This window comes from Rhinoraja longicauda, chromosome 1 (genome assembly GCF_053455715.1).
Source record: "Rhinoraja longicauda isolate Sanriku21f chromosome 1, sRhiLon1.1, whole genome shotgun sequence".
In the NCBI taxonomy this organism is placed as follows: domain Eukaryota; kingdom Metazoa; phylum Chordata; class Chondrichthyes; order Rajiformes; family Arhynchobatidae; genus Rhinoraja; species Rhinoraja longicauda.
In genome coordinates, this window is record NC_135953.1 from 59,839,614 (window position 1) to 59,864,509 (window position 24,896).

At 42.2% G+C, this 24,896-nt stretch overlaps 1 protein-coding gene across 1 annotated transcript in view; it reads left to right on the forward strand.

Annotated features, from left to right (window-relative positions):
• Positions 1–24,896, forward strand: part of dlc1 (DLC1 Rho GTPase activating protein) — a 387,268-nt gene that overhangs the window by 112,453 nt on the left and 249,919 nt on the right. The gene's annotated exons all lie outside the window — the stretch shown is intronic.

A 24,896-nucleotide genomic window follows, 5' to 3' on the forward strand; every position in this document is an offset into this window, starting at 1 on the left:
TCATGCACCATCAATACCACTTTTACCTTCAGTGTCTCAACGATAACTGTTCGAAGGCATAATGGCCTGTGCCGGTGTGGATGACATTTCATTGTGGAGCTAACACTGCATATCCTTGTGGAGTGTGCACTCTCATATAGTAATACTGTCGTTAAGCTTGAAGGATGCAGAGAAGATTTATGAGGATCTTACCAGGACTTGAGTGCCTGAGCTGTAAAGAGAGGTTGAGCAGGCAAGGACTTTATTCCTTGGAGCGCAGGAGGATGAGGGGTGATCTTATAGATATGTATAAGACCATGCAAGGATTAGATAGGGTAAATGTGCAGAGTCTTTTACCCAGAGTAAGGGAATCAAGAACCAGAGGTCATAGGTTTAAGGTGAGCGAGGAAAGATTTAATAGGAACTTAAACGGCAACCTTTTCACACAAAGGGTAGGGGATATATGGAACAAACTGACAGCGGAGGTAGATGAGGCAGGTACTATCACAATGTTTAAAGGACCTTTGGACAGGCACATGAATATGATAGGTTTTGAAAGGTATGGGCCAAACACAGGCAGATGAGACTAATGTAGATGGGGCATGTTGATTGGTGTGGATCCACACTGTATGTGTGGATCCACACACTACGTCTCTATGACTCTATGACTTCTTAGGAAGGAACAAAATATATCAAAGGGGGAGGGGTTAGACATTGGTTTCTGCATATGTCTGGAATCTTTAGAATAGTTGGACTTCAATGTCAGTTCTAAACTGAATTCACCAATGCACAACACAAAGTTTAAATGACAAAGCCAAAAAAAAAGTGAAGGCAGCAGAGAGCCAGCCAGCAGAGAGTGAATACAACCCAGGTTTGAAATAGGGAACCAGGAAAAAACAATCACCAAACAAGGAATGGAGAAACAATTCACATTAATATTTACATTAACGGTTCCTGGAGGTAACTTTAGCATTCGCTAGTGTCTGCAAAATCATTTTGTCATATACATGTTGCTTCAGTGTTGGCGTTGAACAACCAGGTGTGGCATGAAAGCATATAGATACAAATGGCAACGATGGAAGGATGGAATTGGGATTTGGTTATACTGGACCTGCTATCATTTAAAGTCCTTTTTGGCTGTCCATAAAGAGATTCATAGTTCATAAGTTTGTAGCCTTCTGTGGCAATGAATTCCATAGGTTCTATGTCAAAATGGCATAAGCCTTTGTACACAATATTTCATTGTGGATCTAACACTGCATATCCCTGTGGAGGATGCACTCTCATGCAATAATGCTGCTATAATGTTAAGTTGCAGCTTTGAAGGTAATTTTCACCCCTAATTTCTCTCCTCTTCCATATTCACCTGGAAATTGCCAATGCTTGCTGGAATTTTATTTCAAGGGCACCAGCAACCCTGCACTGCTTCGACCCTGAGACTGATCAGTGGAAGCCATTTCACAGAAGATTGGCAACATATCCCAGCTCAGTCCTGTCCTCGTCTGATGCGCATGTGTGTTGATTATGTGGATGGAGTCACGTGGTGTCAGAATAAATGGAAAACCAAACACATTTTTGCTTCGAAATTCCAGTATATTACAAAAGGGGTGCTGGGATGGTATTGATCCAGGGATACAGAATGGTCAATACCCTACCATATTAAAATTCCCTGTAACCATGGCCTTAGTCATAAAATCATTGGAGCTGCACATTATGGATTTAAAAATCTGATATCCAGTACACTAATCCTAAGAGAAGACACAGAGTGCTGGAGTATCTCAGCGGGTCAGGCAGCGTCTCAGGAGAACATGGATAGGCAATGTTTTGGGATGGAAGGGAAAATAGGTAGGTAGCTCAGTGGGACAAAACTCACACCAGCCTGCCAACGATCGGAACCATCTCACTGGAGTGGAATAACCTCTTCCATTTCAGTCTCTCCTCATAATTGAATGGGAATAACTCTATCTAAGGCATTATCCTGATGAATCCCCTCTGCACCCTTTACAGCACTATCCTACCCTTCCTATAACATGGTGTTTAATTTAATGAATACAGTTAAAATCAAAATTTTAAAGCTACAGTCATTCTCACTTACACAACAGACAGCAGCATCAGGAAAGGGAGATCAAGGGAACCGGTCAGCATGTTTGAGGGTGAGAGAGATAGTTGATGGCAGCGGGGAATAGGAAGGCTAAGGAGTAATGGGTTGGGTGGTCAGAGGCGGGAAGGAGATATGGGGTTGTGGAAGAAGGCTTCTGTGCAGAGAAGGGAGAAGTGCCTTCGGGTTTGGTGAGTTTTTCACCTATCTGGGTTAAATTTCCATTTCCTCATGATGAAAACAACCAGGGTCACACAGACCAATTTCTCGGCAATTTTTCTTTCTCAATCAGAAGGGTTCAAAAGGTTAATTTTAAATGGGTGCCATTGTTTTACCATTGATCATAGCAAGACAGAAGGGTAGCTGTTAATTTTACTCTTGAAACTGCAGTGACCCTCAGCAACAAGCACAATGCTAACATGCTGACATTTTGCACTAAGCATAGATTTACAATGGAAAGCAGTATTTCCCTGCAGAACAGATCTGGCTTGGCACCAACCTGTGATGCAAGCACATACTGGAATCTGACTGCAGCTAATATGTACTGCACATAAACAACACTGCATGAAGTGAACAGTGCAATGCATCAGAGATTAAAAAGCACAATTGTAATTAATTGTTATGTTTTTGCACACAACAAGAATTTACGAGAACCGACATTTAAAGTAACTTAACCTTGTAGGGATTGTGTATCATGGATGGTTCAGAAAAGACAAGAGCCTCTTTCTTTTGGAAGGAGCCAGTTTGTGAAGGTTGGGTCTTGTGGAAATGAGTAATGTACCCATTACACTCAATTACCACATTAGCAGGGTTATATTGACAAGAGGAAGAATTAAAGGCATTCAGATGTAACCAGCTGTGTAATTTAATTTAACCTTCCATATTGCTCCTAATGCCTTGAATTATTTACTCTCTGCTGTTCATCAGTGAACTTAGGTTCGACCACACAGGGGTGGCATTTTGGAATGTCTACAGCTTACAGAGGCATTTGATCAATGGGAAGTGATAGTACAAAATGTTGCCAATTTCTATGGACATCTATCATAGTGACAAAAATCCAGCTCCACAGCAAAGTCACTGCATTTATCTGCCTGACTCTTCTACAGAGCCTGACGGCATTATGAATAGTGCTATTGAAATAAGACACCTCAATTGCTGAGGGGTGAAAGTAATTGAAATTTCTTACCATCCTCTTGTACCGCTACCATTACCATTGCCATTTAATCCATTTGTATAACTAAGTCCAGCACTTTCTTGTGTGGGAAGGAACTGCAGATGCTGGTTTATATCGAAGATAGACATAAAATGCTGGAGTATATCAGCGGGTCAGGCAGCATCTCTGGAGAAAACAAATAGATGACATTTCGGGTTGGAACCCTTTTTCAGACAAGTTTGAAGTCTGAAAAAGGGTTCCAACCCGATATGTAACCTATTATTTTCCTCCAGAGATGCTGCTTGACCCGCTGATTTACTCCAACGTTTAGTGTCTATCGTTAAGACTTTAGTACCAGATAAACCAACATGTGTCCACTGACCTTCACCTCTGTCACTGGCTGTGATATTAAACAACATTATAATAATAATAATAATAATAATGCATTACATTTATGTAGCGCTTTTCATATACTCAAAGACGCTTTACAGGGATTTAGAGAACATAGGGAAGTGAATAAATAGATAAATAAGTAAACGAACAGAGAAAGGAGACAGAAGGTGAGGTGACCTTCAGTGGTTGAAGGCAGTACTGAACAGGTGAGACTTCAGTGATGTTTTGAATGTGGTGAGTGTGGAGGAGTCTCTGACGGTTTGGGGTAGTGAGTTCCATAGGGTGGGAGCAGCGATGGAGAAAGCCCTGTCCCCCCAGGATCTGAGTTTGGTCCGGATGTGGGGGGATAGGAGATTGGCAGCAGCAGAGCGGAGGGTGCAGGTGGGAGTGTGCTTTAATAGTAGAGAATTGTGAGTAACAATTCAATGACAATGAGGGACATTTACATTCAATCTTTGATGGTGTAAAAACAAACTCAGCCAGTCTATGACAGTACGACAAAGGATCTGTAACAGTTTGGGCTGGCTTCCAGGGACTAGGTTTTAAATGTTATTTTATGAAACACACTAGTTATGCCTCGTCACAATTATGAATTAGAATTTAGATGAAGTCAGATGCTTAGGTTCTTCAGATAAATGATATAAGCTCTTAAATTCCAACCGCTGCCTAATGTGTACCATATTCACTTTCAAACTTGTAAAGTTGGCACTATTGGAAATCATACTGGGAAGCACAAAATATTGTGGTCATTTTGAAAATCAGGACATAAGATTTAATTACTGCATTGCACTAAGCTGATCCCTAATACAGTTATAAATTGACTCATAGTTAGATAAAAAACATAGAAAACAGAAAAATAGGTGCAGGAGGAGGCCATTTGGCTCTTCGAGCCAGCACCGCCATACAATATGATCATGGCTGATCATCTAAAATCAGTACCCCATTCCGGCTTTTTCTCCATATCCCTTGATTCCTTTAGTCCCGAGCTAAATCTAACTCTCTCCTGAAAACATCCAGTGAATTGGCCTCCACTGCCTTCTGTGGCAGAGAATTCCACAGATTCACAACTCTCTGGATGAAGAAGTTTTTCCTCATCTCAGTCCTAAATGGCCGACCCTTTATTCTTAAACTGTGACCCCTGGTTCTGGACTTCCCCAACATCGAAAACATTTTTCCTGCATCTAGCTTGTCCAATCCTTTAAGAATGTTATGTTTCTCTAAGATCCCCTCTCACCCTTCTAAATTCCAGTGAAGGAGATTCAGCCGTGATTCACATTTATTGAGAACCACACTTTGTCTTCCATTGTGTTATGAAGTGATACTGGATTGGGCATGATTAGCATATCTCACTTGTCCCAAACTGATTTTCCCTGTCCAGATTCAAGTAATTGTAAGTTTACAAAGTTTAAGGGGAGAAAAATAGTTCTAAGTTTACATTAAGTTTAAGGGGAAAAGAAAAGTTGTATTGCAACTGTTGTGGCAAATACAGTTACTACAATGTCTGCCTATGTTAATGTCTTGACACTAAATACTTAAGATGCTTTAAAATATGTGGTCCCCTTTAACTCTAAATTTGAAACTCCCACTTTAATAGTGAGTGTCAAGGTATTTTTAGACTTGTCTGTAGGTCCTTTAGTGTTGGTGCTTTTACACCCCATGAGAATTATCCGTGCCAGCACTTTGCGTTGAGACTTTCAATCCACACTTTACTTGAGGACATGTGTCAGGCTCAGCCATTGCCCTGAAACTCTCATAAATTGCCTCTCTCACAGAAAAGTGTTCAAATGACCAGATTTTGAACCTCAATCATTGCTGTTCCTAAAATGACACCTAATTGATGTTGTCCTCAGGGAATTTGATGTACTTAAGAGGCATTTGGACATTTTGCACTGGTTGTGAATAATCCCATTGTTCTAAGACTGTTAAACCACTCTCCAAATGATGCCTTTGCCTCAGTTCTCTGAAAATGTATTGTCTTTTACAGATCACAGACTCAGAACATCCTTGAAACACCGATCACTGGTCTAAATCTCCAACTAGCTTTGCAGGCCCGTTTTGCAAAAGGTGGTGGGCTCATCACTTTCTTCCCTCATGTCTCACTGCCAACACAATGCTGCCCTTCTTTCTCTGTTGACCTGTCCAGACCTAAATGACAAACACCCAGCAGTCGGCACCCAGCAGAATCCAAGAGTTTCAAAGAATGCCTTCATTATTCACTTCATGCCACAGATGTATATTTGTTGGTATTACCCAATCTCCCCACAGATCCAGTTTTAGGGATATCACGATGCCATTCAACACCACCCCTGACTCTGTACTGCACAAACTTTATCAGCGTCACCAACACACAACTTCCACATGATTTGGCCAAACTTCTTTCTTATCTCATGGTAAATGACTATGATATGTTATGATATGATAGAACTTTATTTATCCCAGGAGGGAAATTGGTCTGCCAATAGTCATAAAAAACAACGAGATACATGAAACATGAAATTAAATTGACAAGTGGAAAGGATTGGGGATGTGGAAAGATTGGGGAGGGAGGGGGGATGGGGGAGGGGAGTCAGTCTACCCCACGACAGAAGGGGGAGGAGTTGTACAGTTTGATAGCCACAGGGAAAAGGAATCTTCTGTGGTGTTCTGTACTGCATCTTGGTGGAACCAGTCTGTCCTTAAGGTACTCTTTAGGTTGACCAGTGTGTCATGGAGGGGGTAGCTGTATTGTCCAAGATGCTCCGCAGTTTGAGGAGCATCCTCCCCTCCAAGACCACCTCCCATGAATCCAACTCTGCCTCCAGGACGGAGCTAGCCCTCCTGATGAGTTTGTTAATCCTGTTGGTGTCCGTGACCTTCGCCCTGCTGCCCCAGCACACAACTGTTGAAAAGACAGACAGGTGGGCAGAGGGGGTGAGATAGCTCTGTTGGTAAGGAATGAAATTCAGTCCCTTACAAGGGGTGACATAGAATCAGGACATGTAGATTCAGTGTGGATAGGACTGAGGAATTGTAAGGGTAAAAAGACCCTAATGGGAGTTATCAACAGACTCCCAAACAGTAGCCTGGATATAGGGTGTAAGTTGAATCAAGAGTTAAAATTGCTATGTAGCAATTACGGTGGTTATGGGCCATATCAACATGCAGGTAGAATGGGAAAATCAAATTGGTACTGGACCCCAAGAAAGGGAGTTTGTGGAGTGCCTACGAGATGGATTCTTAGAGCAGCTTGTACTGGAGCCTACCAGGGAGAAGGCAATTCTGGATTTATGTTGTGTAATGAATCGGATTTGATAAGGGAACTCAAGATAAAGGAGCCATTAGGAGGTAGTGACCATAATACGATAAGTTTTAATCTACAATTTGAGAGGGAGAAGGGAAAATCGGAAATGTCAGTATTACAATTGAGCAAAGGGGACTATGGAGGCATGAGGGCAGAGCTGGCCAAAGTTGACTAGAAAGAGACCCTAGCAGGGAAGACAGTGGAACAACAATGGCAGGTATTGCTGGGAATAATCCAGAAGATGCAGGGTCATTTCATTCCAAAGAGGAAGAAAGATTCTAAGGGGAGTAAGAGGTGACTGTGGCTGCCAAGGGAAGTCAAGGACAATATAAAAATAAAAGAGAAGACGTATAACATAGCAAAGATGAGCAGAAAGCCAGAGAATTGGGAAACTTTTAAAGAGCAACAGAAGATTACTAAAAAGGCAATACGGGGAGAAAAGATGAGGTACGAAAGTAAGCTAGCCAAGAATATAAAGGATGATAGTAAAAGCTTATTTAGGTATGTGAAGAGGAAAAAATTAATTAAAACAAATGTGGGTCCCTTGAAGACAGAAACAGGTGAATTTATTATGGGGAACAAGGAAATGGCAGACGAGTTGAACAGGTACTTTGGATCTGTCTTCATTAAGGAAGACACAAACAATCTCCCAGATGTACTAATGACCAGAGGAACTGAAGGAAATTCACATTAAGCAGGAAATTGTGTTGGGTAGACTGATAGGACTGAAGGCTGATAAATCCCCAGGGCCTGATGGTCTGCATCCCAGGGTACACAAGGAGGTGGCTCTAGAAATTGTGGACACATTGGTGATCATTTTCCAATGTTCTATAGATTCTTGATCAGTTCCTGTGGATTGGAGGGTAGCTAATGTTATCCTACTTTTTAGGAAAGGAGGGAGAGAGAAAACAGGAAATTATAGACCAGTTAGCCTGACATCGGTGGTGGGGATGATGCTGGGGTCAATTATAAAAGATGAAATAGCAGCACATTTGGATAGCGGTAACAGGATCGGTCCGAGTCAGCATGGATTTACGAAGGGGAAATCATGCTTGATTAATCTTCTGGAATTTTTTGAGGATGTAACTAGGAAAATGGACAAGGGAGAGCCAGTGGATGTGGTGATGTAGTGTACCTGTACTTTCAGAAAGCCTTTGATAAGGTCCCACATAGGAGATTAGTGGGCAAAATTAGAGCACATGGCATTATGGGTAGGGTACTGACATGGATAGATAATTGGTTGGCAGACAGGAAACAAAGAGTAGGGATTAACGGGTCTCTTTCAGAATGGCAGGCAATGACTCGTGGGGTACCTCAAGGCTCGGTGCTGGGACCGCAGCTATTTACAATATACATTAATGATTTAGATGAAGGGATTAAATGTAACATTAGCAAATTTGCAGATGGCACAAAACTGGGTGGCAGCATGAACTGTGAGGAGGATGTTATGAGGATTCAGGGGGACTTGAACAGGTTGTGTGAGTGGGCAGATGCAGGACAGATGCAGTTAATGTGGATAAATGAGAGGTTATCCACTTTGGTGGCAAGGACAGGAAGGCAGATTATTATCTGAATGGTGTCAAGTTAGGAAAAGGGGACATACAAAGAGATCTCGGTGTCCTTGTACATTAGTCACTGAAAGTAAGGATGCAGGTACAGCAGGCAGAGAAGAAAGCTTATGGGATGTTGGCCTTCATAACAAGAGGAGCTATAGTAGCAAAGAGGTCCTTCTGCAGTTGTACAGGGCCCTGGTGAGACCACACCTGGAGTACTGTGTGCAGTTTTGGTCTCCTAATTTGAGGAAGGACATTCTTGCTATTGAGGGAGTGCAACGTAAGTGAATTCCTGGGATGGCGGGACTGTCATATGTTGAAAGAATGGAGCGACTGGGCTCGTATACACTGGAATTTAGAAGGATGAGAGGGGATCTTATTGAAACATATAAGATTATTAAGGGATTGGACACGCCAGACACAGGAAACATGTTCCCAATGTTGGGAGAATCCAGAACCAGGGGTCACAGTTTAAGAATAAGGGGTAGGCCATTCAGAACGGAGATGAGGAAAAACTTTTTCACCCAGAGAGTTGTCAATCTGTGGAATTCTCTGTCTCCGAAGGCAGTGGAGGCCAATTCTCTGGATGCTTTCAAGAGAGAATTAGATAGCTCTTAAAGACAGCGGAGTCAAGGGATATGGGGAGAAGGCAGGAACAGCATACTGATTGTGGATGATCAGCCATGATCACAGTGAATGGCGGTGCTGGCTCGAAGGGCCGAATGGCCTACTCCTGCACCTATTGTCTATTGTCTATTGTCTAACAGCAAAGAAGGACATGGATAGGACAAGTTTGAAGGGATATGGACCAAATGCAGGCAGGTGGGACCAGTGTAGCTGGGACATTGGCCGGTGTGGGCAAGTTGGGCCGAAGGGCCTGTTCCCACTCTGTTTTACTCTATGACTCTATGACTCTAAGATGGCACTGGCCACCACCGATTGGTAGAATATCTGCAGCATCTTACAGCTGACGTTGAAGGAGTGGAGCCTTCTAAAAAAATGCAGCTGGCCCTGTCCTATTTAGTATATATAAGGATTTCAGTATTGATGTATATCATTGTTGTAGATCTATCCTTTTATGAATTCAGTAAACGATCAATTAACACAAGAGTCTAATCCAATAATGTCTGGACACCTAATACTCCATTTAATTTTCTGTGAGTCTGCTGATGGCAGCTTTGACTTTGGAGTTAAACAAGATGTCATCTTCTCATCTCTGTCATCTGCCACACAGTGGTGCAGTGGTAGAGTTGCTGCCTTGCAACACCAGAGACCCAGGTTCGATCCTGACTACAGGCGCTGTCTGTATGGAGTTTGTACGTTCTCCCTGTGACCCCGTGGGTTTTCGCCCGGTGCTCCAGTTTCCTCCCACACTCCAAAGACAGACAGGTCTGTAGGCTAATTGGCTTGTACATTGTCCCTAGTGTGTGTAGGGCAGTGTTAATGTGTGGGGATCGCTGGTTGGCGTGGACTCGGTGGGCCCAAGGGCCTGTTTCTGCACTGTATCTCTAAACTAAACTCAACTAGAAATATTCTAGTGTATTAGACCAACAGTGAGTTTCAAGTAATGAAAATACTCAGTATGGCAAAGACTAGCATCTTTTCTCGGCGTATGTCCAAGATAGCACATTTTGCTCTTGTACAAGCCACAAATGTGATTATTTGCTCGCTCTTCTCTGCAGATCTTTACCAAAAATTTCTGCGAGATTGGGTTTACAATTCATTCTATTTTGGTCTCAATGGCCTTCCATGTCTGTCATTACATCCCATTATGTTCTGCACAAAAATGTGATCAGACCACGTTTAGTTTATTGTCACGTGTACCAAGGTACAGTGGAAAACGTTTATGTGGTGTGCTATCCAGTCAGCAGAAAGACTTGGCATGATTACAATCAAGCCAACCAAAGTGTACAGATACAGGATAAAGGGAATAGTGCTTGGTGCAAGATTAAATCCAACTAAAGTCCAATTAAATATAATCTGAGGGTCTCCAAGAAGTAGATGGTAGGTCAGGGCTGCTCTCTAATTGGTGATGGGATGGTTCAGTTGCCTGATAACAGCTGGCAAGAAACTGTTCCTGAATCTGGAGGTGTGCGTTTTCACACTTTGGTATCTCTTGCCTGCGGGGAGAATGGAGAAGAGGGAATGAGGCGAGGTGAGACTCATCCTTGATTAAGCTGGTGGCCTTATTGAGGCGGCGTGAGGTGTAGACAGAGTCAATGGAATTTGGAGTTCTGGTTCCCACATTATAGAAAGTTTGTGCGGAGGCTGCAGAAGAGATTCGCCAGGATGTTGCCTGAATTTGAGAGCATTTGCGATAAGAAAAGGTTGGATAACATTGGATTGCTTTGTCCGGCGTATCAGAGACTGATGTATAAATTATGAGAGGATAGATCATCTGATTATTTTTTCAAGATGGAAATATTGAATACTAAGAGGTGTAGGTTTAGGGTGAGTAGGGAATGTTTATGTTCCATGAATTATGAGGCAGGTTTTTTACATAAAGAATAGTGACTGGTTAGAATGTGCTGCCAGGGGAGGTGGTGGCAGCAGATACAAGAGCAATGTTTAAGAGGCATTTGGGCAAACACAAGAACAGGCAGGAAGTACAGGAATACAAGTCATGTGAAAGCAGATTGGATTAGTTAGATTGCCATCATGGTCTGCGCTGATATGGTGAGCGATGGACCTATCCCTGTACTATTCTGTGTAGGAAGGAACTGCAGATCTTTACACCAAAGATAGGCATAAAATGCTGGAGTAACTCAGCGCGTCAGGCAGCATCACTGGGGAAAACAAATAGGTGACGTTTTGGGTTGAGACCTTTCTTCAGACCCTTCTACTGTCCCGTTCTCTGTTCTGTACAACAGCATATGCGGGAGCCTTGGAACTGGAACTTACAATTTGGAAATGTCAGCATTAGCCAGCAAGAACTGGCTCATCATTAAGTAAATCTAAATGTACAAGGTTGATAAAGTATGTGGCTTCAAACTACCCTTGTATAACTTTGATACACCAGAGTATTGAATTCTGACACAATGAAATAAATCTAAAGCATGCTGACATCTCTTCCACAGACAACTGCTTTGTTTCAGTGTCAGCATGAGGTCTTCACTCTCGCATGGATTATTTTAGCAACTTGATCAGGAAGAAACAAATCATGTTAAATAGGGCTGTATTATTTACAATGGGTGGCCAAATTGATGTAATCTGATATCCCACATACAAAATCAACTCAGGACTGAAGTGCTTTGGAGAGCACTGTGGAATGGAGTAGGCAGAGACAATCTGGCAATCGCACGACCCGAATTCACGCCTCTCCAGGGTAGGTGTATTTTTTTCATTTCGCCAACTTTGGCAGGTATCACAGAGTGAACACAAGCTGGGTGTAGTGTTCAAATTGATGAAGAGGCCCTGTGCTTCCATCAAATCTTCGCGTTCCACCTCAATTGCTCAGTTATTGGAGGTTTTGAACAAAACAACAACAAAAAAATGTTTATGTGTATAGTTTGTAAAATTGAATGTCGGTGAGTGGAGGAGCAAGAACCGATAGATTGTACAGTCAGTTATTGAAAAGTCAATGATTAGCCCTGTTATTGATTGTTCAACACAGTATTGATGCAGAGGCATTATTTCCTTGTACCTGAAAATTCAGTATCTTTCCAGTTAAAGGTAGTTTCATCAAAAGAAAATAAATAACTGTGTAATTTATATGGTATATTTCACAACTTAAGAATATTTTAAAGTAATTTATTGCCAGTGAAATATTTTCAAAACCTATTTTTGAAATGTAGGTAAATGACTTATGATTCTGATCTGTTTACATTGTGGACTCATGAACTGTTAATTGCATTGGTGCTTCCCCATCTAGTATTCTAACAGGTAGCAGGACTCGATGTTCAGTTTGAAAAACCAAGTCTAATCCCAAAACCTGCAGGTCATGCAGCCCACATGATAATCCTCAACTCTGGGCTCACTCATTTCACCCTGCCTTCGTCCAGACTATTGTCACCCATTCCTTCGCTCCAGAGATGCTGCCTGACCCCCTGGGTTACTCCAGCACTTTGTGATACCTTCGATTTGTACCAGTATTTTCCTACTCAACAGGTCAGATGGCATCTCTGGAGAAAAGGAACAGGTGACGTCGCAGGTCGAGATCATTCATCAGGCTAATGGTCTGATGAAGAGTCTCGACTCAAAACGTCACCTATTCCTTTTCTCCAGAGATGCTGCCTGACCTGTTGAATAACTCCAGCATTTTGTGTCTTTGTTCTGCCTAACAATATAGGAGGCCCAAAACTCAATCTTCACACGGGATCTTCTTAACAATAAATGTAGATGTTGTGCCTTTCCAACTCTGCAGCTTTTTTAGTTTAGTTCAGTTTATTTTATTTTAGTTTAGTTTGGTTTAGAGATACAGCACTGAAACAGGTCCTTCGACCCACCGAGTCCGCATTGATCACCGATCCCCGCACATTAACATTATTCTACACACACTAGGAACAATTTATATTTATACCAAGCCAATGAATCTACAAACCTGTACTTCTTTGGAGTGTGGGAGTAAACTGAAGATCTCAGAGAAAACCCACGCAATCATGGGGAGAACGTACAATAGACAATAGACAATAGGTGCAGGAGTAGGCCATTCGGCCCCTCGAGTCAGCACCACCATTCAATGTGATCATGGCTGATCATCCACAATCAGCACCCCGTTCCTGCCTTCTCCCCATATCCCCTGACTCTGCTATCCTTAAGAGCTCTATCTAGCTCTCTCTTGAAAGCATTCAGAGAACTGGCCTCTACTGCCTTCTGATGCAGAGAATTCCACAGATTTACAACTCTCTGACTGAAAAAGTTTTTCCTCATCTCTGTTCTAAATGGCCTACCCCTTATTCTTAAACTGTGGCCCCTGGTTCTGGACTACACCAACATTGGGAACATGTTTCCTGCCTCTAACGTGTCCAACCCCTTAATAATCTTATATGTTTCAATAAGATCCCCTCTCATCCTTCTAAATTCCAGTGTATACAAGCCTAGTCGCTCCAGTCTTTCAACATACGACAGTCCCACCATTCCAGGAATTAACCTAGTAAACCTACGCTGCACGCCCTCAATAGCAAGAATATCCTTCCTCAAATTTGGAGACCAAAACTGCACACAGTACTCCAGGTGCAGTCTCACTAGGGCCCTGTACAACTGCAGAAGGACCTCTTTGCTCCTATTCTCAACTCCTCGTGTTATGAAGGCCAACATTCCATTGGCTTTCTTCACTGCCTGCTGTACCTGCATGCTCTTTCAGTGACTGATGCACTAGGACACCCAGATCTCGTTGTACGTCCCCTTTTCCTAACTTGACACCATTCAGATAGTAATCTGCCTTCCTATTTGTACCACCAAAGTGGATAACCTCACACTTATCCACATTAAACTGCATCTGCCATGCATCCGCCCACTCCCACAACCTCTCCAATTCACCCTGCAACCTCATTGCATCTGCCTCACAGTTCACACTGCCACCCAGCTTTGTGTCATTTGCAAATTTGCTAATGGTACTTTTAATCCCTTCATCCAAGTCATTAATGTATATTGTAAATAGCTGCGGTCCCAGCACCGAGCCTTGTGGTACCCCACTAGTCACTGCCTGCCATTCTGAAAGGGACCCATTAATCCCTACTCTTTGTTTCCTGTCTGCCAACCAATTTTCTATCCATGTCAGTACCCTACCCCCAATACCATGTGCTCTAATTTTGCACACTAATCTCCTATGTGGGACCTTGTCGAAGGCTTTCTGAAAGTCAAGGTACACTACATCCACCGGCTCTCCCCTGTCCATTTTCCTAGTTACATCCTCAAAAAGTTCCAGACGATTAGTCAAGCATGATTTCCCCTTCGTAAATCCATGCTGACTCGGAAAGATCCTGTTACTGCTATCCAAATGTGCCACTCTTTCGTCTTTTATAATTGACTCCAGCATCTTCCCCACCACTGATGTCAGACTAACTGGTCTATAATTTCCTGTTTTCTCTCTCCCTCCTTTCTTAAAACGTGGGATAACATTAGGTACCCTCCAATCCACAGGAAATGATCACCAATGTGTCCACAATTTCTAGAGCCACCTCCTTTAGTACCCTGGGATGCAGATCACCAGGCCCTGGGGATTTATCAGCCTTAAGTCCCATCAGTCTACCTAACACCATTTCCTGCCTATTGTGAATTTCCTTCAGTTCCTCCGTCGCCCTAGGATCTCTGGCCACTAGAACATCTGGGAGATTGTTTGTATCTTCCTTAGTGAAGACAGATCCAAAGTATCGGTTCAACTCGTCTGCCATTTCCTTGCTCCCCGTAATAAATTCCCCTGCTTCTGTCTTTAAGGGACCCACATTTACCTTAACTATTTGTTTCCTCTTCACAAACCTAAAAAAGCTTTTACTATCCTCCTTTATATTATTGGTTACCTTACCTTTGTACCTCATCTTTTCTCCCTGTATTGCCTTTTTAGTTATCTTCTGTTGCTCTTTAAAAGAGTCCCAATCCTCTGGCTTCCCACTCTTCTTTGCTATGTTAAAACTCCATACAGACAGCACCCGTAGTCAGGATCGAACCTGGGTCTCTGGCTGCAAGGCAACAAATCTACTGCTGCACCACCATGCTGCTAGCTAGATTAACTCAGTTACTTTTGTTAAAGTTTGTATTATGTCCCTGCAAGGTCAACACATTTGAAACAGAAAAGGAAACAAAATGAAAATTAATCTGTTCCCTTTAACATTTAAACTTTCACCCATCAGAACACTGCACCACAAGTTTATGAGTTTTCAGTCTACTTACTTCGATGACATCTTAGTTTAGTTTAGTTGATCATTTTCACCGAGGTACACTGAAAATATTTTGTTTGCTATCCAGACACATGATTACAATCAAGCCATCCACAGTGTGCAGATAAAGATAAATGGTGCAACATTTAGTGCAAGATAAAGTCCAATGAACGATTGTTCAAAGGTCTCCAATGAGGTGGTCGGACCTGCACTGCAGCTGATGAGAGGACCGACCGCTCAGTTGTCTGATTGCAGCTGAGTAGAAACTGTCCCTGAATCTGTTTGTTAAAATCTGAAAATTACATCATACATTTTCACTTTTGGCAAGTAAATACTTACTAAAAAGTGAAGAAATAGTCCTCTGTACAATTTTGACATGAATGATCTGTTCCCAAACGTTCTGGTACAATGCAAAAGTCCCTGTTAACTTTTTCCAAGAGAAGCAGAAAGGTCCTGGAGTCTGGCAAGATCAGAATGTGTGAACTGATGCAAACATTAAGTACACATGCTGACATTTACAAGGAAGTTATGATGGTATTGAAGTTTGAAGAAACATAAATCTTTATCCAAAAAGAGAGTGAAATATTCATTATACTGCTCACTGTGCAATTAATAAAGTGTTAGCAGCATGGTTAAGTGCTGAGAGAGCTCTAATTCATGCACTCAGAAAGCTGGTTTCCTGACCAGCACAAGTCTCCGCAATTAAGTATCTATATGCTGCTGGCTTTTGATTTCCGTTATATTATTTTAGTTCTGGTAATGTGAAACCTAGAAGTTTATACATTTCTTCAATTGTGAATTGTAATTGCACAAAGTTTTGTCTTCTGAGGTGTGGACAGTGTCATTGCCAGATAATGATTTGTACAAATTTACATGTAGAAGTGTGTGCAATTCTGCAGAAGATATAGAGGAGAAAAATAATATACTGAGTACTTAGTATTTTTATTTTTATAAAAGCAGCATCATTCAATGACTTGGTGAGTGATGTCACTGGTGATTGACAATATCTGTTTGCATTTTTCTTGTATCATGTTAATGCTATTAACATATTTCTGAAGATACCTAGAAACATTTTTTTTCTGTTATTCTCTCCACCTTAGAATATAGAACAGTACAGCAAAGAAACATGATCTTTGGCCCACAATATCTGTGTAGAACATGAGGGCAAGATAAATTAATGACATCTGCCTGCCCATGATCCATATCTCTCCATTCACTGTATATCCATTTGTCTATCTAAAAGCCTCAAAAGCTACTACTATATCTGACTCCACCATCATCCTTGGCAGGTTCCGGGCACCCACCATCACCTATGTACAAAACTTACCCCACACGTCTGCTTTAAACTTTGTCCCTCTCACTTTAAAGAAATTCCCTCTAGTCTGTCATTTCCACCCTTGGAAAAAGGTCCGACTATCTACCTCCCGTTATTTTATATACATCTTTCAGGTCTCCCCTCAACCTCCGAGGCTTCAGAGAAACCAATCTAAGTTTGTCCAACCTCTCTTTGAAGCTGATATCCTCTAATCTGGGCAGCATTTTGGTAAACTTCTTCGGCACCCTATCCAACGCTTCCATATCCTTTCTGTGATGGGGCAACCAGAACTGTATGCAATCCTCTAAATGAAGCCTAACCAAAGTCCAGTAAAGCAGCATCATGGCTTCCTGACTTACATCCAATGCCCCCTCCAGTGAGAGCAAGCATACCATAAGCCTTCTTTGCCACTCTCTCTACATGCCACCTTCAACGAGCTATGGACTTGGACCCCAAGATCCCTCTGTTGTTAAGGATTTTACCATTAACCTGACATTCGAGCTCCCAAAGTGCAACAAAACCTTATTCTTGCTTGGATTAAACTCCATCTGCCATTTCTATGCTCATTTCTATAGCTGATCTATATCCCGTTGAATTTTTTGATAGCTTTCCTCACAGACCGCAACCACAGCAATCTTGGTATCATCTGCAAACTTACTAAACCAACCCATCTACATTTATGTCCAAGTCATTTATATATATAAAATGCTGGAGTAACTCAGCGGGTTACTCCAGCATTTTGTGTCTATCTTTGGTAGAAACAAGCATCTGCAGTTCCTTTTTATTATTTCATTTATCTATATCATAAACAACAAAAGTCCATATTGATCCCTGCATTACTTCACTGGTCATACATGTTCAGCCAGAATAACATCCTTCCACCATAACCATCTGTCTTCACAGTGAACAATACCAGTTCTGAATATCAGTTCAGTCAGAGAGTGGTGAAGGTGTGGAATTCTCTGCCTCAGAAGGCAGTGGAGGCCAGTTCGTTGGATGCTTTCAAGAGAGAGCTGGATAGAGCTCTTAAGGATAGCGGAGTGAGGGGGTATGGGGAGAAGGCAGGAACGGGGTACTGATTGAGAGTGGTCAGCCATGATCGCATTGAATGGCGGTGCTGGCTCGAAGGGCTGAATGGCCTACTCCTGCACCTATTGTCTATTGTCTATTGTCTATTGAATCAATACAACCAAGTCACTATGAATCTCACGCGTCTTAATCATCTGGAGAAGCCTACAATGCTTTGTCAAATGCTTACTGAAATCCTTGTAGGCAATATCTAAAACTCTACCCTCATTAATCAACTTTGCCACCTCCTCAAAAAACTCAAACAATTTTGCAACACTGCATACGAAGCCAGGCTGACTGTCCCTAATTAACCTGTTCTATAGACAATAGACAATAGACAATAGGTGCAGGAGTAAGCCATTCGGCCCTTCGAGCCAGCACCGCCATTCAATATGATCATGGCTTCCAAATGCAAATGCTATCTTGAAGAATGTTCTCCACTGGCTTCCCTACCACTGATGTGAGCCTCACTGGCCTATAATAACATTTGTTATTCTGTAAAACAACTTGTTGAACCACACTGATTTCAGACGGCCACACAAGCTCACACCATCCTCACTTTTCTGCTGCTGAACAGATGCTGATTTTATTCAAAACAAGACACAAAATGCTGGAGTAACCTTTCCATGTTCTCCAGAGATGCTGCCTGGTCGACTGAGTTACTCCAGCACTCTGTGTCTTTTTCTGTAAACCAGCATCTACAGTTCCATATCCCTGATTTTATTCATGTGCTTAGCTTCATTTCCATTAATATGCTCATGAGGGGATTGTGTACTTTATTCCAATTTAAGAAACTGATTTCAGTTCACCTTCTTTGATGGAAAATTACCCCAACCTGCCGTATTCAGGAAACCTGGAAGGAGCTGCAATGCTTTGTATCTTTATATCCAGTAGTCAATTTAATCGTTTTATCCGGTGGCTGCCACATTGTGAAATACTGTTGAATGCTATTCAGATAATCTAAATGTTGAAAATCATTCATTGTAAGATGAGATCTCATGTTGAACATCATTTCTTTCTTGAGCTACAGATTTACATTCTCACCTCAAAATTTCCAGAGAAATTCTCTAATGTGTTTTGAATAATTTCACATACCAAGAAATAGGAGTAGGTTTTGTGCAGGAATCATAAGAACAAACTGCTATGCTAGTCACAATTCTTTGACTTTCTATTTTTCTGGTTCTGGCCCCCCTACGACTGCAGGAATCAAAAGCATTCTCATGACTAAAACCTGGCTATAAATGAGCAACTAAACCAGAAGCAATCTGCGGATAGCAGCAGAAGATATGTGTAAGAAGGAACTGCTTAAACCAAAGATAGACACAAAAAGCTGGAGTAACTCAGCGGGACAGGCATCATCTCTGGAGTGAAGGGATGGGTGACATTTCGGGTCGAGAGAATGGTCTCGACCTGAAACGTCACCCATTCTTTCTCTCCAGAGATGCTGCCTGACCCGCTGAGTTACTCCAGCTTTTTGTGACAGAAGATATGTTTTCCATCCATTATAGAAACATCTAACTTGCAGCTTGACTTCTTCAGTCCTTTTTCTAATGTTGTCTTGTTCTCGTGTCTGAAGTCATTGACTCCTTTTATCAATGTTTTGGGCTGTAGCTGTCTTCAGTTCTTTCAGACACTTGACCATCCCTCGTTATTGGCAGGCTCCATAACTGTGAAAGACATCACATCTCCCGAGAGACACAAGAGACTGCAGATGCTGGATATCTTGAGCAAAAAAATCAAAGTGCTAGAGGAGCTCAGTGGGTCAGGCAGCATCTATGGGTGGATGGCATGTTGGTACCTTAGATACAAATTGGACCTGAACTAGGTCTGGAAACAGAGATGTTGGACAATATGATGTAAAAGGCAAATGCTAACAAAAGACATCAGGATGTAAGGTACGTACACTCTCTCCTTACCAGGATCTAATGTACCTACACGCCATCCAATCTTTCCTCAGCACTTGCCTTCATTGTTAACTTGCCCTTCGTGGTTTCACCTCCAATTCTAGGCCACTCAGTTTGGACCAACAAGGTTTTAAGGTCCAATTCAGAGATACTGCCTGACATGCTGAGATCCTACATTGAAATTCTAGCATCTGCAGCCCTTGTGTCTCCATTCTACTGCACAACTATGAACGCTCCTCAAGGCATGCCTACTTTGAAGAAGTCCTCCTCCTCTCTCCAGCAGGAGCTCTGCGAGGCCCTCTCTCTGCTCTCCCTGTGTGATTTCTGCCACTCTCCTGCTCTTCCACCGTGTTCTGGCTCAGACTCGCAACTACAGTCACATGGTTTTCCTCACCACATGCCTTCGCCGTCATGTTGTTCCATGTGGCTTCCATCTCTGGTCCCACGCCCAGTTCAGGCCCAACCAGGATCTAAGGTACCTACACTCCTTCCATCGACAGATGCTGCCTGACCCATTGAGTTCTTCCACAACTTTGTTTTTTTTTTGCCAAACCTTGCACTCAACGGCCACTCATCGGCATTTCAAAGTCACTGTGAAATATTGCACTATGGATCACATTTACTTTTGCCTCAGGACACTGAGGTTTGTTACCTTGGCAAACAATAGTCCCTGAATTTAAAAAAAAACTATCTATTGTGTGTTAAAGGGGCATATTTAATGAAGAGGCAAAGGAACTAGTAGTGGACTATCCTTTATCCCTTCAGACTGGTGTCTGAAATGCGGTCATTTATTGTCGTTAATATGAACAGCCAGATAGTGAGGTGCCCAACTGGCAGCGTAAGCTCAAAAAAGTTTACCCAGAACGTATGGCTGAACGTGGGAAAATGTTGCTCATGCTGCTATCTGGCAGAGTTAGCAGAATACTCCTGGAACAACTGACACTGGCTCTTAAGGTTAACTCACATTATAAAATATTTGACATTGCACAGCTGTTACATCAGTCTGGGCTGTTCTTTGTCACTTCATTCGACTGAGCTCTTCTAGTCATTAGCTTAGGTAATTTGCAGAAACATTAGATGAGTGACTGGAGTTGGGGAATGAAGTCTGTGCTATGGAAAAACGTGGATATTGCAGTCAAAACAACAGCCTGGAAAAGCCTCTTGAATGGAAAACATCGACCTGGGTTGAGTCATCGTGCAGCCAGCGCATTGAGAGAAAAACGTCCGCGCACCACAGAACCCACTAAAAACCGAAGGGAAAATAGCGTTCATCATTGCTGATACAGTTTGAAGAAAAACAGTTCCCTGTCAGCTGTCCACAAGTGTTTGTGTGATTCGCAAGGGAATCATGAGAATGCAAACTTTTGTTTATGTATTTTGCAATATTTACTTCGAGTAGCATCTTTATAAATTCCTGTTTACTTTGAACAGTGAATCAGTGAACATTCTACGATCAATCCAATGTCAGAGCATACATTTTCCAGTGAGAGAAACCTAGAGTAAATAATCCATTTGCTTGGACGGATGATCTGGAGGCCCAAGGAACTGCAGATGCTGGTTTACAAAAAAAGACCCAAAAAAGTGCTGGAGTAACTCTACAAGAAAAAGACGCAAAGTGCTGGAGTAACTGCAAAAATCTAGAGGCATGAGTTCAAATCCCACCACCCAATGGTAGAAATTTAAATTAAATTGAATAATTCTGGAATTTAAAATAAAAGGTATGATCAGTAGCAGTGAGCAAGAAACAATGGGATTATTGCAAAACTCTGCCTTGTTTGTGAATATATTTCAATAAGATTGGTCAATAAGATTGACTTATTTATGATTCTGGACCAAGAACAATGTGGTAAGCTCTCAATACCTTTCACTCAGTTCATCCAAACCTGAGTAACAATAGCTAGTTTGACCATTACCTTAGTTTAGACCTGCATCATGGAAACAGGGCCTTTGGCCAACCGTTCACACCAGTTGTATGTTATCCCATTTTCTCATCCACTCTGGCACACCAAGGAAAATTTACGGAGGTCAATTAATCTAAAAATCGCCACATCTTTGTGACATGGGAGCACCCGGAGGTAATCATACGGTCACAGAGAGAACCGGCAAACTCCACATAGATGACACCCGAGGTCAGGATCAAACCCAAGTCTCTGGTGCTATGAGGCAGCAGCTCTACCAGCTGTGCCACTGTGTCGCCGCCTGCAAGAAAATAAATAGAAAAACGTTTCATTGGAATTTTGAAAAATAATCTCCTTGAAGGGTTGAGTTGAGGTTCCAAATTTGTGGTGGTTGAGGTTAATTTTCTCATGCAAATTGGTCGTGAACATAAAACCGGTGGCTTTAAATTCAAATGGCTTCCTAAGCAAAAAAGAGCATCAAATCTTTTCTCTAGACTTAGTTTGTTGGAAAAGGGCAATGAATTCAGTGAAGAATGTGGAACCTGCTGGGAGAGTAATTGGATAGCGCTGGGAAATCAAAATACACAATCAACCCCCAACTACTTGAGCAGTCGAGATAGCATATTAAGTTTACATTCTTACCTAATCATCATGACTTGGAACATCTAACCAACACCAAGTGGGCTGGGCTCTGCCCAAAGACATTCACAGATGCAGCATTAGAAACCAGCCACTGAAATAGACTACACGACTTCACCGAACACGTTTGAATTGTACTTTAGCAAGGTGACATTCAGTATTTACTCCTAAAAAGGTTCTTCTACTCCATAGAAAATAAACCCAAGCTTGAAAATCAAGCTATCAAGTCTTGATCATAACTGAAATATCCTATTTAAGGCAACATCCTGGTGAATCTCCTTTCATTTCCACCTCTCCAGCGAAATCACATCCTTCCTAGAATATGGCAACCAGAAATATCCACAGTAACCAGCTGTAGTCTAACCAACATTTTATAAAGTTGTACCATACATTCTGGCTATAATATTCTATGCCGGAGCCAATGAAGGCAAGTTTCGCTAATGCAATCTTTACCACCTTATCTATCTGTGCTGCCACCTTTATAATCTCTAGATTTGTGCACGAAGGTCCCTTGCTCCTCAATACTCCCTGTGAGCTCACGCATGAGAATACAAAAGGGTCATCTCTTCCCAGCCAAACTTTCAATGTTCATGCCACTTCAAAGAAACCTATTCATCTTAAATTCCACAAGAATTCCACATTTATGCTACGTGTAACATCGCTGCAAAATGGGAGCTACCTCAAGATGTAGTGTCACTGTTTCCTTACCCTTTTATGAGGTTTTACTAATGTTCCCACTGATGATTTTAATGATCATTATAGATAACACTTTTTCTACCTGAGCATCTCTACTGAAAGAATTCATTTTGTGCATCTGACTGATAAGCATTTTCATCCAGCTAAACCTTTTTCATTGCTTTTTGCTTTGTTTATCATCCATTTGAGACAATAGACAATAGGTGCAGGAGTAGGCCCTTCGGCCCTTCGAGCCAGCACCACCATTCAATGTGATCATGGCTGATCATTCTCAATCAGTGCCCCGTTCCTGCCTTCTCCCCAGTATCATCTCAGCATGACATGCATAGGAGTGGATATATAATATAACTGCAGATGCTGGTACAAAATAGGAGTGGAGGTCAGGAACATTGAGCATGAGCCTGAATGCACAAATGAAGATAATATTTGTTTAAAATCCCCCTCCATAAAGAGAAAAATAGAAATTGTTTATGCCCTGTCATCTACTAAAATAGAGCATTTTGTTGAGTGACTTTCCTTACCACACAATCGGCAAACTAGTAATTGGCTGAACAGAATGCTTACTCCCCTTTCATGGTGGAATTACTTCCATAATCTCATTTTTTTCTGTAGCTACTACTGATGTTATTGTGTGCCTTCTTATTGTGGAAAGGATTCTTTACTACTGTTCTGTCGACAGCAATACAGATGCAGTGGCTGCACCATGGGGAAACATCCCAAAAGGTTTCACACAGGCACAAGCAATGAAAATTTGACACTGGAAGCAAAAGGGCAGGTTAGGTAGGTTTTCGAGAGTGCAGTATAATAGGTTCTTAAGGTAGTTCCAATCTTCCAATTTACCCCATTGCAGACATTATACTTTTTTCTCTGGGCAGTAAACCTACAGTGCTGCAAAACTATATTTGAATGAAACATGTCTATTTATAATGGCAGTCAACTTGCAACTAAATTGAAACAGAGTACACACTAGTTAACCTCACGCCACAGATTCTTGCAGTATTAGCAACCTTCAGCCCCAACTAATACTCACAAGCCACAAACCAATATACATATACCTCATGACTTCCCTTTTAAATAAAACACTGTACACCTCAGTGAACATATTTACACTGAGCTTTTACAAGTGTGTGTTAACACATTGCAGTCATTACTTTGTAGTGAGAAGGGTCTCGACCCGAAACGTCACCCATTCCTTCTCTCCAGAGATGCTGCCTGTCCCGCTGAGTTACTCCAGCATTTTGTGTCTATTTTGTAGATCTACTTGCATTTAAGAATTTATGCACACATAAATATAAGATAAATCTAAGCACTGCAAGTTTTATCCTCAGAAATGTCCTCAACAGTGCAGGTGTGTCCAGCACTATTCACTACATCTGCTCTGGATGATCATAGTACTGTTGGCTCATCTTCCCAAAACCTCTGCATTGGACAGGTTTAGAGGGATAGGGACCAAATGCAGGCAGGTGGGACTACTGTAGAAGGGGCATGTTGGCCGGTGTGGGCAAGTTGGGCCGAAGGGCCTGTTTCCACGCTGTTAGACACGATGCCTGCACGACATGTGCATACAACAGCTCTTAATATTTGGAAGGAAAATAACTGCAGATGCTGGTACAAATCGAAGGTATCACAAAATGCTGGAGTAACTCAGCAGGTCAGGCAGCATCTAGGAGAGAGGGAATGGGTGACGTTTTTGGGTCGAGACCCTTCTTCAGACTGATGTCAGGGGGGTGGGACAAAGAAAGGATATAGGTGGAGACAGGATGGAGTCGAGGGGGAGGTAAAGGGACAGGTGGGACAGGGACAGGGATAGGAGATCCAACGGGACCCCACTACTGGCCACATCTTCCCATCTCCTCCCCTTTCTGCGTTCCGCAGAGACCGTTCCCTCCGTAACTCCCTGGTCCACGCGTCCCTTCCTACCCAAACCACCCCCTCCCCAGGCACTTTCCCCTGCAACTGCAGGAGATGCAACACCTGTCCCTTTACCTCCCCTCTTGACTCCATCCGAGGACCTAAACAGTCTTTCCAGGTGAGACAGAGGTTCACCTGCACCTCCTCCAACCTCATCTATTGTATCCGCTGCTCCAGATGTCAACTTCTCTACA